We start from the raw sequence: 20,083 nt of genomic DNA, 5'->3' as shown, positions 1-20,083 counted from the left end.
GGTGGGGTATAAATAAATTATTATTATTATTATTATTATTATTATTATTATTATTATTATGTGCCACCTTGAGCTAAGACCATACCTCAACAAAGGGAGCAATTTGAAAGGCTTCCTCATATACACTCCATCCTCGCAGGTAGAGGATTGAAGGTTTGTTATAAGGGGACCTAGATCCCATCCAGACTGACCACTCCCAAACATTCTGCAATTGCGAAACTGTTCGTGTTTCTTTGTGTGTGCCTGTATGTTTCCTTGATACCGTTCAGGTCTTTTCACTGCTTGGATTGTGACATTTATGAAGGTTGCTGCAGATGGAGATCATTCTCTCAAACTCTGCTGACTGACGGGAGACGGTTTTGTCACCTGCCGAGTCATGCGAGGGGACAGCGTTTTGCTTGCACCCTGTCGACTCATTGGTAGCACTTTGCTTGCGCTTTTGCTGGCTGGAGAAAAGAGCCCAGTCGATGGAGAGCTGTCCACGCTCATCGCACGAGATCACAGGCGCTCATTTGCTAAGTGTTTGACGTGCACCATTTGCGAGCGCTTGGCAAACTATTTGCCTTCCTCCGTCCTGCCAACAGGGAGGTGATTTAACCACACTTCTACACCAGATTTAAGTCCAGGAAAGCGCGCAAGAGAGAGTGCTAAGAATCATCTCACCGCTGGGCTCAGGAGGCTGCAGATGGACGGCCGGCTTAATAGTGATATGTGCAACTTGAGGAGCAGTCAACTGTAATCACTCAAAGTTTTGGCAAGGAGTAGCTGCAAGGAATTAGCTTTGGCTGGTGGCTGCATGTCAGCCTTGCCAGCCTTGAAGAGAGCCAGTTCTAATCAGGCAGACAGCGGAGACAGAAAGCAGGTGGGCTGGGCTGCTCTCCATCAGGTACGTCAACATGTAGAGACAGGCAGATGGAGGACTCAAAAGTCGAGAGAGAAGTTTCATAACACAGGCTGGGGAACTGGGTTCATCCTTAATCCTCAAACCCCTAAGGACCAGTTTCCAATCATAATGATGGCAAGCCACTTTGAGCCAAAGATTGAGGAGGTCCAATGTTGCAGGCATGCAATGAGCTCTTGTGACATCACTTTGTGGAAATGTTCAGGGTGGCAGGAGAGGATATATTGTTTCTTAATATCCTTCCTAACTTGCGCTAGAAAGTTCCTTTATGTAGCAGAGTCACATCCCCCCTTTTATATGCACAACTGATAGCTGGTTGCAGGCTCGTGTGAGCCTCACACTGTCTCAGACTGAACTGTACGTTCCTGGTAAGTTCCCTTGAATCCCTCTCAAAAGAATAAAGATGCCACAATCTTATTCAAAGCCAATAAAAGAAGTGTACTCACATCAGTTCACAGCTGGATTCCTGAAGGCAGACTTAGTTAAAAATATGTACATGTGGATCTACCCCATATGGGGGAGTAATCCCAGTGCTTCTGCTAGCTGAGATCTGGCAGAGCAGTCCTAGCTAGAAGCTGGTCAAACGAAGAAGGAAGTCAAAAAGAGGGAGGTGTGCTGCGTGACTCGTCCTTTTGTTACCTGAACAGGTTAGGTCATGCCCACCTTCTATCACATGCGAAAGGAAGGATGCTCCAGCCAGGAGGAACAGGAAGTTTCGACTGGCTGGACCAAACATTCCCACACATGTCTTCTCTAGCATTACAAGGAATGTTGGACTTGACTGCCTCTTGTCGATCACTGCCCACACATGTGCACAAAGTGCTTGTGACATGATTGGTGTGGTTGGGAGAAGGCAGCCACATGCCCTGTGCCACACGCCAAGCCCCCCGTGCCCCCCCCAGAGTGCGCCACAGTAGGGAGAAAGCTGGGCACCATTTTGCACCCCAGGTCGAAGCACCCCACACCCTGCTGTTGGGAGGAAGCCAGTTGCTGAAATGCATGCTGAAGCACCCTGAGTCCTGTATGTGGGGGGGGGGTGGGCCCCCTCCCCCAAATATGGAGGGGTCCCAAAACAGCTCAGCTTGTTGTTTAGTCGTTTAGTCATGTCCGACTCTTTGTGACCCCCTGGACCAGAGCACGCCAGGCACTTCTGTCTTCCACTGCCGCAGTTTGGTCAAGCTCATGCTGGTAGCTTTGATAACACTGTCCCACCATCTCATCCTCTGTCGTCCCCTTCTCCTTGTGCTCTCCATCTTTCCCAACATCAGGGTCTTTTCCAGGGAGTCTTCTCTTCTCATGAGGTGGCCAAAGTATTGGAGCCTCAGCTTCAGGATCTGTCCTTCCAGTGAGCACTCAGGGCTGATTTCCCTCAGAATGGATCGGTTTGATCTTCTTGCAGTCCATGGGACTCTCAAGAGTCTCCTCCAGCACCAGAATTCAAAAGCATCCATTCTTCGGCGATCAGCCTTCTTTATGGTCCAGTTCTCACTTCCATACATCACTAATGGGAAAACCAGAGCTTTAACTATATGGACTTTTGTTGGCAAGGTGATCTCAGCTACCTACAGATATCTCAAGGGCTTTCATATTCTCTCTCGGTCAGACAGCTGGAATAGTGTGTCCAATTTAAGAAGGATGTTGACAAGCTGGAAGGTGTGCAGAGAAGGGCAACCAAGACGATCAAGGGTCTGGAAGGCAAGCCTAATGAGGAACGGTTGAAGGAGCTGGGTCTGTTTAACCTGGAAAAGAGGAGGCTGAGAGGAGATACGATAGCCATCTTCAAATATCTGAAGGCCTATCCCATGGAAGAGGGAACAAGCTTGTTTTCTGCTGCTCTGGAGGGTAGGACTCGAACCCATGGCTTCAAGTTACAAAACTAATTACATCTGGAAAAACTTTCTGCAAGTAAGAGCTGTTTGACAAGGGAACAGACTCCCTTAGGAGGCAGTGGACTCTACTCCCTTGGAGGTTTTAAAGCAGAGGTTGGGTAGCCATCTGGATGTTTTAGCTGAAATTCCTGCATTGCAGGGGGTTGGACTAGATGATCCTGGGTGTCCCTTCCAACTCTGCAATTGGATGTCAATCTGAGGAGAATCTGAATTGCCGTTTTCTCCAGTTGGGCTAGAGGACCAATGGCCTTCCATCTCTACAATTCTATGATTCTGGGCCTGATCCAGCAGACTCTCCTTCAGTTCTTATGATCGTTCTTATGTTCAGGATTGGGAGCAGGGGGAGGTAGACAGTCTGGACTGGCTCAAACAAAACACCAGGGTGTGATGCTATGGTGGAGCATCTATGCGCTGCCTGCTTCCAGCCCTGGCGTTGCTTGTCTTACTTGACGTCTAGGGGTGCGGTTGAGTCATTCCCTTCCTCCTTTGCCCTCCGGCGTCTCCTGCTATTCTCCTTGATTGAGAAGCTGGCAGGGAGCAGAAAGACAGGCTGATGAAGGCTGATTGGATTGTCGGATGTCAAGGACTTATCAAGTTAACCCGCAAGCGTCACAATCTCAGCCAGCCTTCCCCAAGCTGGTGCCCACCATCTGTTTTGGATGAACTATGGCTGACGCTAGAGGTGGTCCAAAACAGATGGAGGGCACCAGCTTGGGGAAGGGTGATTTTTCAAGGAGCATTGAAAGTGTGTGCTCTTTTTTAAAATTAGCAGGGAGAGACAGGTAAGCAGAAGGGATCGCATAGCAATAGCCGGGCATAATTGGCCAAGGTGGAGAATCAGTTGACTAGCAGCCAGGGAATGAATGAATGAATGAATGAATGAATGAATTTAAGAACCTAAGAATGAATTTAAAAACCTAAGAAGAGCCTGATCGATCAGGCCTGTGACCCACCCTAGCTGTGTTATCAAGGGTTAGTGATAAAAGGCCTGGGAAAATTAAAATGTTGTTTTTTCATAGAATTGTAGAGTTGGGACCCCGAGGGTCATCTAGTCCAACCCGTGCAGTTTTGGCCTGTTACTCAGAAGGCCGCAGGTCTCATTTGCACCACCTCACCTGAGACAGCAGGAGCACCTCCAAAGAATATATTGATGTATTGGCAGCCCCGTGTGAAGGCATTCAGATTGAAAGGCTTTGATGTCTTTGAAGGCAAGGACCAGCAGTTTGAGCAGTCTGGATTGTTTTAAAAGAGGATTTGACAAATTCATGAAGGAGAGGGCTGTCCCTAGAAATTGCAGACATCCCGTGAAGTTGAATGCTGGAAGATCAAGGACAGGCGAAATAAAGTTGTTCTTCACACAGTGCAGAGAAACTGTGGAACTCCCTCCCACAGGAGGCAGTCAAGGTCACCAACTTAGATTACTTTAAAAGAGGAATAAACAAATTCCTGGAGGATGCGATGGCCTGGGACTCGGGCTTGGACTTGGAGCCAGGGGAGTCTCAGTCCGCACCGAACCCTTTGCCTCAGGCGGCAGCTGAAACTAGTCCAGGGCCTGATTCTGAAGAGCCCCAGTCTGCACAGGTTCCCCTGCGACAAGCACCAGCTGGGCCGAGTCAGGGGCCTGAGCCTGCCCTGGCTCCAGATGCGGGGATGACCTTGTTGCCTCCAGCTGGGCCATCACTTACAGCTGCTCCACTACCGGTTGGGCCAGGGGAGGCTGAGGCGGCCTCTGGGTCTGGTAACCCACTGACGTCTCCCAAGCTGCAGAGACTCAGGTCGGAAAGAAGGAGAGACCTGAGTACTTGCAGGAGGAGTGCTCGCCTTTGGGTGAGACAGGGAGGTGAGTCGCTGGGAGATCAGGACCGGCCACTACCCCAACAAAGATAAAAGGCTGCTGAACCCCGCCCCAGGTTGCAGGAGCAACATTGCTGTATGCAGGATCCTGCCTGAGATCCTGTGCCTGACCGTGCCTGGTTTCCTGCCTTGGCCCTGTCGGACTGACTCCTTGCGTAACCCTTGGATTCAGGACCGGACCTGGACTGCGTTGCTCGGGTTACCCCCGGGCCCAGCACAGTGGAGAAGCCTATTGATGGCGAGAAGCCAAGCTGGCTGCACACTGCTTCCATGGTTGGAGGCAGCAATGCTGAATCCCACAGGGGCTGGAGATGGCTCTTGTTAAGTTGTGGGTTGACATAGCAGACGACACAGCGATTTCTCCAAGTAGCTCTTTATTTTGTAAGCTGGAATAGAACTAACTGCAAACAGCTCAGCCGGCCTGCTTTTATAGGCAGCCGGCTGTCAACATTGTAGCAACAACAGCCCAGAGTTCCCGCCTAAAATAACTGACGTGGACCTGAGTGAAAACTATCTACAGACCTGAGGGAAAACTATATACAGTATCCCCCTGCTGGCCCAGGGTGAAACTTCACTACATAACAGCTCTTGTGTTCGAATCCTGCTTTCAGGGTTCTCTCAGGCATTTGGTTGGCCCCTGTGAGAACAGGGTGCTGGTTTCAATGGGCCAATGGCCTGATCCGGCAGGCCCTTCTTAGGCTCTTTCCTTCTTAACTGATGATTCCTGTCTCCTCTCTGCTTCTCCATCTGCTCCCATTAACCCGACATGGATGCTCTGAAAATGCAGCACATTCTCTATTGAAACGGGTGGGTGGTTTCCCTCCCCTCCCCAAGTGGACGCATGTTCCCGCATTGTGTCCCTCCTAATGAAAGCAGGGCCCTATCTTGTCCGCGATAAGGCTGCTATTGTGTCCTCTTATTTGGCGCCGAGCATCACCCGCCGCCATCAACGCCACCCTTTGGAGAAGAGATCAGATAGGAGGTTATGAAAGGAAGAGCGCTGCCTTTCATTCGCTGCCCCATCCAGGCTAGCCAGGAGACTGTCATTGTTAGTATTGCTGTCACCTTGCTGTCAATGGGGTAGGCGTCGCTGCGGAAGCGCCCTCCCCACCCGCTGCTGCTGCCATGGCCTTGCCACCCACTCGGAGGACGTGATTCCCCTCCTCTCCCTTCTCTAATCTCCTAAATGGCTCCATCAATAACAATCTCAAGGAGTGCGCATGAGACATATGGGCACACCTTTATCAGTGTATGCGAGCCCCTGGCAAGGCACTTGAGAATGGGCCCAGACCAGCAGGGCTGGCGTGCTGGTGTGTTTGGGGAGCTGCTGACCCCCAGCAGTGTCCCCAAGTGATCCAGGGCAACTCTCTGAATTTCGGGCAGATTTCCGCGGACTCTGCAGGTTTGGCACAAAGCAAGTGTTTGCAGCTCCTTGAAATATTTGCAGCCAGTGATGCAAATATTTCCGGGAGTTCTTTCCTTTCTCTCCCTCATGTGGGGAGGGGGGAAGGTAGTAAAGAGAGAACATAATAGCTGGTCAGTTTGGGTTAGAATGGGCGGCTGATAACGCCAAGGTTGCAGGTTTGATCTGCACATTCCTGCGTTGCAGGGGGGGGGGTGTGGACAAAATGATTCTCAGGGTCCCTTCTAACTCTATAATTTTATGATTTCCTATGATAAGGCCAGTCGCCCATCTAGCCAAACTTCCCACAGTGGCTAACTGATGGCTGCAGTTCGCATCTGTGTCCGAGGTCATGAATGAAACTCACACAGGCGAACAGGAGAGGGGTTTGTTGCCTTTCTTTTATCAGTCTGCAAAATTACACACTGTTTTCTGCATTGTTTTTGAAGTTTCCTTTCCCATGGAAATTCGTATTCCATGATGCTCATTTAGTGAGATGAATGATGCAGGTTTTAGTGGAAGCTGAAGTGGAGCTGAATGGAAGCAGCGCTGATGGTGCTGAACCCAGGACAGGATGGAGCCTCCTTACACCCCTAGAGGTTCACAAGTTCATGGCACACATTCGGTCTCCGTACCTCTCTCAGCCACTATCATGGACCAGCATGCGTGCGCACATTCTCTGACACACACTCACCCCTTTCTGATGGCTCCGCTCTGCCCTCCACAGTCAATGGAAGCAATGCTGCTCTATACCAGTTACTGGAAACCAAGTCTTGCTTTTGGGTTTCCCATGATGGGCATCTGTTTGGCCACTAAAAGAACAGGATGCTGGGTGTTGGGAGCGAGCCAACAGTAAATCACACCATGAAAGTTAGAATTAAATCTTTATTACCAATTTTTTTCACAGCCTTGGTTGAGTGTCAGTCCTAATGAGCACAGCAGCTCATTCCTGGTGGACTTCCTCCATGAAAATAAGTTGCCAAGACTGAATGTCCCCATCTCCTCCCAGCCATCTAAGTCCCTTCCTCCCCACGGCTTTTCCCAAGCATTCGGAGACTGTGCCTGTGTGAAGCCAACCTCTCCTCTGCCCTTTTCATGCCTCACCTTGTTCTGGGAGACCAGGGAGGCATGGAGCTTGTCACAGCAGGAGGGGGAGACATCCATGATTCTTCACCGGCCTGACTCATCTCTGCCTCTTGGCCTCCGTCATCCCACTCTCTTGCTTCAGCTTCTGCCTCTGATCTTGGACTGCTCTCTGCCACAGACTCCACCCGCTCACTGAGCCCTGTTCCCTCTTCAGCTTCTGACACCTCCTCTTCCCAGGCTTCTCTCTCTTCTCCCTCTGACCGCCCATCCTCGTCTCACCACCACTTCCCAGGCTCTGAGCCTTCTTCCCTTGGGGGTCCCCCAGCTGCTTCCTCCCACCATTCCTCAGCGTCCATGACATTGAGCTGCACCCTTGTGCAAATTAATTGAAACAAACAATGTAGTTTATTGTATAAATCTCACATATACATGTACAAAACTCACATATACATACATTAGTAATGGATATAACCTCCACTATTTTTAAGCAGCATTTGAACACGGTTTGGCATGGTGTTTAATAGTTTTGAACAGTCACTGTTGTTTTTCGGATCCCTGTACCACACTTGAATCAGCGCCTGAATGAGCTTCTCCAGTCACACAGTCTACAGAACGGAGGCAACTTTTGCATACAGCCCACAAATTCTCAATGGGATTTACATCTGGGAAATTCCCTGGCCAATCAAGTACCTGTGTTTGCTGCACTGACATGAACTTCTTCACGACTTTTGATGTGTGACAGGGGGCTAAGTCCTGCTGCAATATCCCAGTACTGTCAGGATACCTCTTTTCCAGCTCTGGAATAACTCTCTTTCGTAGAACCTCAATATATTGTGGCGAGCGCATCATTCCTTCTATTGGCTGCAGGCTTCCGACACCATAATGACCAACTGACTTTTCGTGTTTGTTTTGAGTACAGGATTACGAGTAAGATAGAAAACAGGCTTTGTTTCAATTAATTTGCACAGGGGTGTAGATGTGCTGCTGGTCAGATCCAGAACCTTTGGCAGCCAGGGATGACCAGGGCTCAAAGAGAGACAGGTGACGTTGGGGGCCGGGCATCCTGACAGGTGGCCACTTTTGCCTTCAGCATCTTTGCACGTACCCTGGCAATCTGCCAATGCTCAATACAGCCATGAAAAGGTCCAGCCAGACTGTCCTGTTCTGCACCGGTCCTGCTTAAGCCCAGTTAAACAGAGCTTGATCTGAGCCAGGGATTCTCTCTCGTGTCCTTGAAGACATAGCCCCATTTTTGCGACTAGCTCACTAGGCCACACAACCCACTTCCTCCTCCCTACGGGGCTCCCCAGCTGTCGGGAGGGAGGGCAAGGTTACAGGCTTTGCATGCCTGCTGTCCTCTCCCAGGCTGTCACCAGCGATTCCTCTCCGCTGCGAGCGCGGGCAGCCGAGGGCTGTGTGTTGTGATGGTGGTGTTGTTGTGAACAAACCTTGGGGCTTGACGATTTCTTCAAAGCATCTGTCAGCTTTGAAGGCATCCAGCACGTTCGGGTTGTTCTGAGCCGCCAGCCATGACCTTTCCCCTGGCTGATGAGTTCGATGGAGAAGAAAGAGCTCTGGTGGAAAGCCTGGCATCCTTTTAATCCTCCAAATTTATGGTCGGCCCTGCAAGGGGGGAGTGATTTAGGGAGCCGCTGCCGCCCCACAAAAGGGTGGAGGGGAAGCAAGAAGGGCTTAAGGGAAGCAAGACCGTCTCCATCTCCACCATGTGAGGTTGTCACCTGTCCTGTATCCTGTATTTTGATGCAAAATGCTACGTCCTGTATTGACATGGTTTTGTCCTCCCTCCCTCCCTCCCTCCCTCCCTCTCTCCCTCTGCCAAGTTAGGGATCCTTTCCAAATGCATGTGTTTGAAGGGGTTTCAAAAAATTCCACTGGAAAAACGGTTATGTCCCTGTGAAGATGAGTGAGTCAGTGGCTCATGTGCTTCTGGCTTGCACCCATTATAAAGATTTGAGGAGTGAGGTTATTAGCCCTCTATTATTGTACATTCCAGGTCACTCAGCCATTACTACTGTGTCCTTTCTTTTAGCAGATCAAGATGATCAGGTGACAACAAAAACTGCAGGGATTTTAGTGGGGGCACTTAGAATTAGATCTATTCTTTGATTATTGATGTAAACCCCAAAATGTATTTTCTATACCGTATATACTCGAGTGTAAGCTGACTTTTTCAGCACGTTTTTTATGCTGAAAAAGCCCCCCTCGGCTTATACTTGAGTGAGGAGGGCGGCGGAGGGACGAGCGGCCTGAAAGGAGCCCTTTCTGGCTGCTTGTTCTTCCTCCACCGCTGCCGCCACCACCAGGTTTGTGGTGTGGTGAACCGGCTTATACCCGAGTCAATAAGTTTTCCCAGTTTTTTGTGTGCTAAAATTAGATGCCTTGGCTTATAAAGTGGTACCTCGGGTTAAGTACTTAATTCGTTCCAGAGGTCCGTTCTTAACCTGAAGCTCTTCTTAACCTGAAGCACCACTTTAGCTAATGGGGCCTCCCACTGCCCCCGCGCCGCCGGAGCACAATTTCTCTTCTCATTCTGAAGCAAAGTTCTTAACCCGAGGTACTATTTCTGGGTTAGCGGAGTCTGTAACCTGAAGCGTATGTAACCTGAGGTACCACTGTATTCGGGTTGGCTTATACTCGAGAATATACAGTAGTTAAGTTTTTACCTCCATTTTCAGTACGTTTTATTTTATTTTATTGCTATGGCTAGTGCCTGATGCAAATAAAGATTCTTCTGATTCTGAAGGGGTTTGTGAAAGTTCATGTATTTAAGCTCTGAGTAGCCAAGCACAGACAGATTTACACATTCATGTGCATGTGTGTGACAAATTCCAGAGGGGCCATCCTGTTAGGCTGCAGTAGTTGTAAGGGGTTGCTTTGAAGCTTCTTCAGCACTAGATGGTGTGTGGGGGGGAATCTCCCCTCTTAACCACCCCTCCATGTCCTGTATTTAGTCGGAAGGGTCTGTAGCCTTGGCTGAGAGGAGCCAGAAAAGGATGCTGAACTCTGGGGAATGATTTTTTAAAAAACAACCAGGGCTGGGAAACTGTTTGTTTGTTGCTCTATTGTATGAGGGATAACCTATCAGGGATTCTTTAGCTGAAATTCCTGCATTGCATGGGATTGGACTAGATGACCCCTGAGCTCACTTCCAACTCTACAATTCTAGAATTCTAGGAATATAGTGGCTCTTGCAAATCATGGCACAGGAAGATGGTGAGCAGCGGGCAAGATGCCTCTGAATGCTTCACAGCTGAATGAATGCCCATGGGGATCACTAAATTTGTGGGAATGTTCAGGGAGGCAGGAGAGGATATATTGTTTATTAATAGCCTTCCTAACTTGCACTAGCAAGTTCCTTTACTTAGCAGAGTTTTACATTCCCCTTTGAAACACACAGCGGGTAGCTGGTTGCAGGTTTTATTAAGCCTCTCACTATCATACAATTCAGTATTGAATTTTATGTGCCTGGTAAATTCCCTTTTTATCCCTCTTTTAAGAATAAAGACATGACAATCTTATTTAAAGTCAATAAAAGAAGTTTCCTTACAACGTCAGTTCACAGTTGGATCCCTGAAGGAAGACTTAGTTACAAAGTATATACGTTGTGGAATCTATCCCATACGGAGATAATCCCAGTGTCCTCTGTTGGCTAAAAGCCAACAGAGCATTTCTAGCTAAAAAGCTGCTCCAACAACGGAGGAAGTCAAAGAGACAGAGAGAGAGTGCTGCGTGCCTTGTGCTTTTGTTACCTGAACAGGTAAAGTCACGCCCACCTCTAGTCACATGCAAAGGAAGTATGTCCCAGCCCAGTAGGAAACAGGATGTTCCGACTGGCTGGACCAAACATCCCCTTGCATGTCCACTCTAGGAAAACAAGGAATGTTGTACTTGACTGCTACTTACCTTATGTATTAAGATTAGCTGCAGTTCTCACTCAGGGCCACCAGTATGCAAATAAAGGATTGAGAACTGTCGCTCACTGATTGGTTAGCTAGTTGGGCGTTGCTACTGTTACAAGTTACTTAGTATTATAGAAAGCAGCCAGCTAGGCTGCAGTCAGTCTGACTCCAGGAGCAGTTCTAACTGCTGCAATAAAGAGCTGTGAATCTGACAGAGCTGTGTCCTTCGTCCATCTTTCCCACTATTGAACAACTTACATATCACATCCCACAAAATTCAGGATCTGAAATTATCTAGCTGCACCTCTGACCCTTACGTATCCTCGCTCAGAGGTGCATTCTGTTTCACATCGGGTTAATGCCTGCTTTGCAAAATTCTAAAATGTGCATTTGGTTTCATGCAGGGAAAGAAGCAGCGTTTGTCAGCTGCATAGTAAACCTGCTCACCTGTTCAACATTATGGGCCTAATTCTGCAGAAGTCTCCCTCTCCTGATGAGGTCGGACAGGCCTTCCTCCCTGTTGAACTTAGGAGCAGAGTAAGAAAGAGGCTGCTGGATTCGGCCAAGGGCCCATCTAGTCCAGCATCCTGTTCCTGCAGATGCCCATTATGGGAAACCCGCAAGCAGGATCCGAGCACAGATGCCCTCCCCCCCTCCTGCGGTTTCAAACAACTGGTATTCAGAAGCATTTCTTCCTCTGAATAAGATGGCGATAAGGATAAGATGGCGGCACGTGTAGATGCAGCGGCTGGTTGCTCCTCAACTCAGAATTTGGCTTTTTTGTCCTGCCAAAATAGACTTGTTTATAGTCGGCAGGACATGTTATCTATTCGGCTATGGAGTAAGTGCTGCACAAATTGTGAGTGTCTCCGCATCTGCAATGAAGATCTTCCTTGCAGTATTATACTGTATTGTTTTAATTAGTGTTTTTAGAGTTGTTTTGATTTTGTGTGGAGTGCCCTACCTGGGTGGATGGAGCAGCCAAGTAATCTCGTTGTCCCCGAGAGGGGGCAATGACAATAAAGATATTATTATTATTATTATTATTATTATTATGAATGTGGAGACAGAACATAACCTTCATCGTGGCTGCTAGCCATCGTGGCTGCTAGCTCTGGTCAGACCTCACCTGGAGTACTGTGTCCAGTTCTGGGCACCACAGTTCAAGAAGGACACTGACAAACTGGAACGTGTCCAGAGGAGGGCAACCAAAATGGTCAAAGGCCTGGAAACGATGCCTTATGAAGAACGGCTAAGGGAGCTGGGCATGTTTAGCCTGGAGAAGAGGAGGTTAAGGGGTGATATGATAGCCATGTTCAAATATATAAAAGGATGTCACATAGAGGAGGGAGAAAGGTTGTTTTCTGCTGCTCCAGAGAAGCGGACACGGAGCAATGGTTCCAAACTACAAGAAAAAAGATTCCACCTAAACATTAGGAGGAACTTCCTGACAGTAAGAGCTGTTCGACAGTGGAATTTGCTGCCAAGGAGTGTGGTGGAGTCTCCTTCTTTGGAGGTCTTTAAGCAGAGGCTTGACAACCATATGTCAGGAGTGCTCTGATGGTGTTTCCTGCTTGGCAGGGGGTTGGACTCGATGGCCCTTGTGGTCTCTTCCAACTCTATGATTCTATGATTCTAATAGCCCTTCCTCCATGAATGTGTCTAATCTGCTTTAAAGTCTATCCAAGTTGATGTCCACCACTGCTTCCTTCTTCCATAGTCTAGCCTCTGCTGCTTGGTGACTTATTTATGGAAGCAGCCATTTTAAGCAAGTTTCCCAGTTGATTTACCTTTTGTAAACTCACAGGGCGCTGTTTAGAGACTATGAAGTTAAGTGACATATAAATTGTTGTGGGGAAAAGGTTGGAATAAACTTAGCGGTAGAATGAGGCGCAGAAGTTATCCCTCCAGGCACAGGAATGCGATGGCAAAAGACAAGGGCGGCGAGGAACGCCACCTTATTTTCAGAGCCTGCCTGTTCCCAAATATAATAGGCCTCCTTGGCGCCATAAATCCTTCTGCAACAACAGGAGAGCGAGCGCCTGCTTCTCTCCTGGGCAGCCTCCGCTGTGCACCAAGAAATGGAACAGTGAGCTTCATTATTTACGGACAGCCTCCTGCCTTCCCTTGTGTTCCTTCCTCTTTTCCATCTAGCTGGGTCCCTAATGGGGAGCAGATACTCAAACAAGCTCCCTAACCATCCCTGACTGCCCGACTGGAGTGAAAAAACATGGGTTTGTGCAGTGAGATGAAGAAGTCTTCACCCCATTAGGAGGACAGGGGATTTTGTTTTCAGAATGTTGCACTATTTTAGTGTTGAGCCCGGCTTCGGCTGGGGAAGGCAGGATATAAATTATTATTATTATTATTATTATTATTATTATTATTATTATTATTATTTGCATGTGTTGTGGCAGGGCTCACTACAGCCGTCCCATTAGGACAGGGTACAGGGATCACATTCACTTTCACCCTGAATGTTAGGAGTTCTTGCTTCCATTTCAATCTGTGCACCCCTAAGGGTTAAGGGAGGGAGTAGGCATTTCATTCAAAGGACTAAGAATCAGGTCACCTTTGTTGCGCCAGAATCTGCTTTTCCCCCCCATAAATAATTTTTATTTGATTTTACAAGTGTGAAATTACAACAGCATCAAATACATACTCATTTAGAGATTTCTCTGAATCTCTATAGACTTTCCACCATTCCCTCCAAGGGTCCTATTGTCAGCATTTTCAACTGCATGTTATTTCATCATCCATATTTTAAATCTATCCATATTGTCCAAAGTATTTGTAATAATAATAATAATAATAATAATAATAATAATAATAATAATGTATTATTTATACCCCGCCCACTCTGTGTGGCTCCTAACCAAATATTAAAAACACAATACTGTACAGCATTAAACATTAAAAACTTCCCTAAACAGGGCTGCCTTCAGATGTCTTTTAATGCCGGCTCAGACTCGTTTTCTATCCAGCCCAGCATTTTTATTTAATTCTTATTTATTGCATTTATACCCCACCCTTACCTCCATGGGGCTCAGGGTGGCATTACTCAGCTCTCCATCCCACTCCTCACCATAGCTGTCAACTTACAGATTTGAAAATAAGGGACCAGCAGCCTTGAAAATAAGGGACCAGCAGCCAAAATAAGGGACCTGCAGCTTCACCTGTTCCAGGCACTCCAGTCTTCCTGTCCTCCTGCAGTCTGGTCAAACTCTGGAGTCTCCTTCTTTGGAGGTCTTTAGGCAGAGGCTTGACAACCATATGTCAGGAGTGCTCTGATGGTGTTTCCTGCTTGGCAGGGGGTTGGACTCGATGGCCCCTGTGGTCTCTTCCAACTCTATGATTCTATGATTCTATGATTCATGCTGGTAGCTTCGAGAACACTGTCCAACCAACTTTGTAACCAGAGGTTCAACTGACTAGAATCTGAATCACATGCACCACAAGGCCTATGCAGCTTCAACTTAAGATGGCTCCCCGGCCTGGCTTTGCACTGCAAAGTTTGCAGCAGCACGTGCAACAAAATGGCGTCCAGCATTCAAAAACCTCCTCAGCTTGCATTAACTAGCCACACGCAAGGCATGCAAGCTCCACCCCCCAGTCGTTCTTAGACTTCTTATTGGGTGAGCAACACAGCCAAGCAACACAGTTGGAGCCTCCCTCCTCCCTGGTTGGCAGGGAGGGAGGGAGAGGAGCTGCTTCCTTTGAAATTTAAGGGACATCATTTAAGGGACATTTAAGGGACATCCATCAATAAGGGACAGCAGTGGGACATGGCGCTGGAATAAGGGACACTTGACAGCTATGCTCCTCACTGAAGCCCTGAGGGGCTGAGAGAGGCAGCAACTTGCCCCCCCCAGGCCACACCCAGCAAGTGCCATGATGGCCAAGTGGGGATTCACTGCTCTGTTAGCAAATCAGGTGCTGTTTCAACAAGCTTTGTTTACCCTCTGCTTGCGTATTTTTTAAAAAATAAAGAAAAAGAAAACTTACAGAGAGACCTGAAGTCTCTATTGTGGGAATGTTCAGGGAGGCAGGAGAGGATATATTGTTTATTAATATCCTTCCTTAACTTGCACTAGGAAGTTCCTTTACTTAGCAGAGTTTTACATTCCCCTTTTCACACATAGCAGATAACTGGTTGCAGGCTCGTGCGAGCCTCTCACTATTATACAATTAATTCTGTCTCAGATTGAACTGTACGTTCCTGGTAAATTCCCTTGAATCCCTCTTAAAAAGAGTAAAGACACCACAATCTTATTCAAAGATGATAAAAGTTTACTCACATCAGTTCACAGATGGATTCCTGAAGGCAGACTTAGTTACAAATATGTACATGTGGATCTACTCCATATGGGGGAATAATCCCAGTGCTTCTGCTAGCTGAGATCTGGCAGAGCAGTCCTAGCTAGAAGCTGGTCAAACGAAGAAGGAAGTCAAAAAGAGACAGGTGTGCTGCGTGACTCGTCCTTTTGTTACCTGGACAGGTTAGGTCACGCCCACCTTCTAGCACATGTAAAAGGAAGGATGCTCCAGGCAGGAGGAACAGGAAGTTTCGACTGGCTGGACCAAACATTCCCTAGCATGTCTTCTCTAGCGTTACAAGGAATGTTGTACTTGACTGCCTCTCATGGATCACATCCCTTCCATCTGAAGGTAGCTCAGTCCAGCCATATGCTACCCCTGGGTTGGGTCGGTGTTGGCATCCATCTGTCTTGAGAGACAACAGAGTTTGTCCCTGGGGTCAAGTCAAACTACTGGAGAATCCCAATGCCTGCTGTGACTGCAGAGACCAGTAGCTCCTCACTGCTGCCCCCCGCATTGCTTTTGCTGCGCACCGAAGTGACCTCCTGGGCAGCGTGTCTGGGGGTCCTGGGCTGCCCAGATGGCAAGACCCTCCTTCTGGGCCTCCCTGATGTGGTCCAAAGGAAAGCAGAGCAAGACGCTGGGCACCAGCTTGGAAGGAGGCATTTGAGGAGCCACCCAACCGATGGATTTGAGCCTCTTCTTCTCCCGAAAGTGTTCTGCAAAGCGTCGGGTTGGGCTAGGATGGGTGCAAATGCTCAGGGTTCTTGTTGCTGGTGCCTCCGGGTCCCCTAGGCAGGCTTTGGGGACGGGATAGGCAGCATCTCGGATGGAGCCTCACCCAGAAACAGAGCCCCCAAACGGGCAGCACCTGACGGAGCCCACGGCAAGGAAGGCCTGGCTGTATTCTACAGTGCATGTGTCTCCAGTGTTTTTGAGCAGCTGGAGATACGGCCCTGTCGGAATAACAGCCAGAGCCAAGAGCGTCAAAGGGATCCGTCTCTCAGGTATTTGCAGTGGGACTGATGACGTTGACTAATGATTTAGCTTACTTATACAGTGGTGCCTCGCAAGATGAAAATAATTCGTTCTGCGAGTCTCTTCATCTAGCGGTTTTTTCGTCTTGCGAAGCACGGCCATTAGCGGCTTAGCGGATTAGCGCTATTAGCGACTATTAGCGGCTTAGAAAAGGGGGGGGGGAGGGAAAAAACTCGCAAGACTCGCAAGACGTTTTCGTTGTCTTGCGGGGCAGCACTGTGTGCTGCTTTTCCACAATGTGCTATGCCCAAAGCAGCTCACAGCAAACATTCAAAAACTCCAAAGCCTTGAAAATACAAACATACAGTGGTACCTCTGGTTACGTACTTAATTCGTTCCGGAGGTCCGTTCTTAACCTGAAACTGTTCTTAACCTGAGGTACCACTTTAGCTAATGAGGCCTCCTGCTGCCACCGCGTGATTTCTGTTCTCATCCTGAAGCAAAGTTCCTAACCCGAGGTAATATTTCCGGGTTAGTGGAGTCTGTAACCTGAAGCATCTGTAACCTGAAGCGTCTGTAACCTGAGGTACCACTGTGCAAATTACAGAACATGTTAATAAGTCAAATGACAAAAATCAACAATTCAACAAATGCAGAATAAATCAGTGTTACCAAAACAAACTAACAAACCCCACCAATTCAATGTTTAAGTATATAACTACAAAGTAAAACAAAAGTGAACCAACAAGAATTCTTCTGGTACTGGTCTTGCTGCACTCTGAGGAGACTGTCTTATAATTTAGAGGGAAGGAGCAGATGACATGCAGCTGGCATACAGGCTAGATGACACACAGCTGATCGACTTAATATTTTAAAATATGGTCTCACTGACACATTAAACTGATTATATGCTGATTTATTAAAGCAAAAATACATACCCAGTTTCAAATGCAAAATTAGTACAAGGCATCTCTTCCATTTTCAGCCTCGTGCTGTTATTCATAGCATGATGGGCAGGTCCAGCTTTTTCTTCTATGATTTGCCAAAGTAGATGTCGACATGTTGTTGAGTATTGGGGACATGGTAGAATGTGAGTCCAGGCCAGAGCGAACTTCGTAGTACAATCATACCTCGGGTTACAGATGCTTCGGGTTACGTGAGTTCAGGTTGCGCACTGTGCTGAACCCAGAAGTACCGGAACGGGTTACAGCACATGCACATGCTCAGAAGCGCCAAATCACAACCCGTGCGTGCACAGATGCGGCGCTGCGGGTTGTGAACGTGCTTCACGTTCGCAACCCGAGCGTCCACTGTACTTGTTGTTGTTTAGTCGTTTAGTCGTGTCCGACTCTTCGTGACCCCATGGACCAGAGCATGCCAGGCCACTGTACAGTCCACTGTACTACCTCTCGGCCTCTCCTCTCAAACTGGATGCTCCAGGACCCTTTAGGAATATTGGGACATTGGGGCAAGGCACTGGGCTGCGGGACAGGAATAACAACATTCCCATGGAATGGGGTGGGGGGGTTAGGGGTGGGGAGAAAGGGGCCGGTGTGGGGGAAGCTTCCCTTTGGGGTTCGAGAATGGAGGCTCACACCATTCCCAAGTGGCCAGACTTTATTTAGTGATGGCTCACAAGCAGAGCCCAAAGTGTCTGCAAGAACATTTCCATTAGGACACACGCAAGAAATAAATTGTTGCAGGTCCCGCCCCCACCCCCCAATCTCCGAGTTCTGTGAGATTCCAGTGGTTCCAGGGTTTGTGATTCCTTTTGAGATTGAGGCACAGCAGAGATTACAGTGTCTGTAGAAGAGGTTGTTTATTTACACATATATACAACCTGAGGCTACGATGGACGGGTTCGCAGCATCAACAGCCCAAAAGGGTGTTGCTTCTCCCACAGTCAGTTGTATTCCGAGACCCTTCTAATTCCTGGTTCCAGCAAGTGCTAAAATCTAAACAAGGGTTCAAATTCCTGAAATAGCCAGGCTAGCTTCCTGGTGAGGTAATGGCCTAAGCAGGGGTCATTAAGGCAACAAAGGAAGTGGCTCTGTGCCAGAGAGAGAAAAAAGGGTCCCCTCCCTTTCTCAACTGTCATGTAGTTGGAAAGACAAAGGCCAAAACTGAGAGTTGAGTTGTGTGCAAGCTATAAACAAGCTGCAGGCTGGGAAGCCAGGAAGCAGGAGCCATGCCTGATTTCTGCTTGAATTCAAGGCTGCAGCTGTGAGAGAAGCAAGACGCTTTGGGGTGTTAATGAAGAAGAAGAAGAGTTTGGATTTGATATCCCACCTTTCACTCCCTTTAAGGAGTCTCAAAGCGGCTAACATTCTCCTTTCCCTTCCTCCCCCACAACAAACACTCTGTGAGGTGAGTGGGGCTGAGAGACTTCAGAGAAGTGTGACTGGCCCAAGGTCACCCAGCAGCTGCAGGTGGAGGAGCGGAGATGCGAACCTGGTTCACCAGATTACTCTTAACCATTACACCACACTGGCTCTCAAACCCCTTCATGCTGTGATCCCTTCCATCATCTCAGGTTGTATATACCTGTAAATCAGGGGTCAGCAAACTTTTTTAGCAGGAGGCGGGTCCACTGTCCCTCAGACCTTGTGGGGGGCCGGACTATATTTTGAAAAATAAAATAAAATGAACAAATTCCTATGCCCCACAAATAACCCAGAGATGCATTTTAAATAAAAGCACACATTCTACTCATGTAAAAACACCAGGCAGGCTCCACAAATAACCCAGAGATGCATTTTAAATAAAAGGACACATTCTACTCATGTAAAAACACGCTGATTCCCGGATTTAGAAGGCGATTGGGTCAGATCCAGCCCCCGGGCCTTAGTTTGCCAACTATGCTGTAAACAAACCATATATCATCGAGCCACTGTGGTCTCCTCTGTGCCTCATTCCCAGAAGGAAACCCAAACCCTGGGCAAGCGTCAGGAACCCCTGGAATCTCACCCCACTTGGAGATTGGGGTGGTGTGCCAAAATATTTAGGGTGCCCTGCCTCCCTGCTGCAGATTTTTCTCTCCTGCCCTCCACGTATTTCCCCCAGTCTCCGCCGCCTTTCAGCCTCTCCTCACTAGCTAAGCTATAATCCACACCCTCCCTGCAGCGCCTGCTCTCTGAGTTCATTACTAGGCCCTGCGATGGGCTTGTGAGCTGCATCGATCCGTCCATAAGCATCACAACACAGCTAAAGTATGTCCTGATGATCAATGACACCCGGCCTCGAGGGACAGCAAAGATGCTCGCAGGCTGCAGATGCTTGCACAAAAGCGAAGGAGTGTGTGCGAGAGAGACGGAGCTCGTTCGAAGCCTCTCTCTTCAATTTCAGGTGCTTATGGCTTATGGCTGCAGTTAATCAATGGCGAGGCAAAAGCACTCTGGACAAAGAAGCAAAGAATTGTAGAGTTGGAAGGGACCCCCAGGGTCATCTAGCAGACACTCCAGGTATCTCCAGTTTCCAGCCATGTCCCTGATTTAGAGAAGCCATCCAGGTTTCTGATTTGATATTGGAACGTCCCACTGTTCCTTAGGATGTTCCCAGGGCCGGATTTAGGTTTGATGAGGCCCTAAGCTCCTGAAGGTAAAGGGGCCCTTTATATGTCCAGCTGTCCTTTGTCTGCAACAAATGGTTGCTGTTTTTTGTGTTCAAAACAGTCATACCTCAGGTTAAAGATGCTTCAGGTCAGTGGCGTAGCGTGGGTTGTCAGCACCCGGGGCAA

The 20,083-nt window shown here is 48.2% G+C and overlaps 1 protein-coding gene across 5 annotated transcripts in view; it reads left to right on the top strand.

The window, feature by feature from the left end:
* PDE2A (phosphodiesterase 2A) overlaps positions 1-20,083 on the top strand; it is a 386,253-nt gene that overhangs the window by 228,246 nt on the left and 137,924 nt on the right. The gene's annotated exons all lie outside the window — the stretch shown is intronic.

Source organism: Podarcis erhardii, assembly GCF_964252035.2.
Source record: "Podarcis erhardii genome assembly, chromosome: 4".
NCBI classification, from domain to species: Eukaryota; Metazoa; Chordata; class Lepidosauria; order Squamata; family Lacertidae; genus Podarcis; species Podarcis erhardii.
The sequence above is the reverse complement of the archived record's forward strand: the minus strand, read 5'-3'. Positions and strand labels throughout refer to the sequence as shown.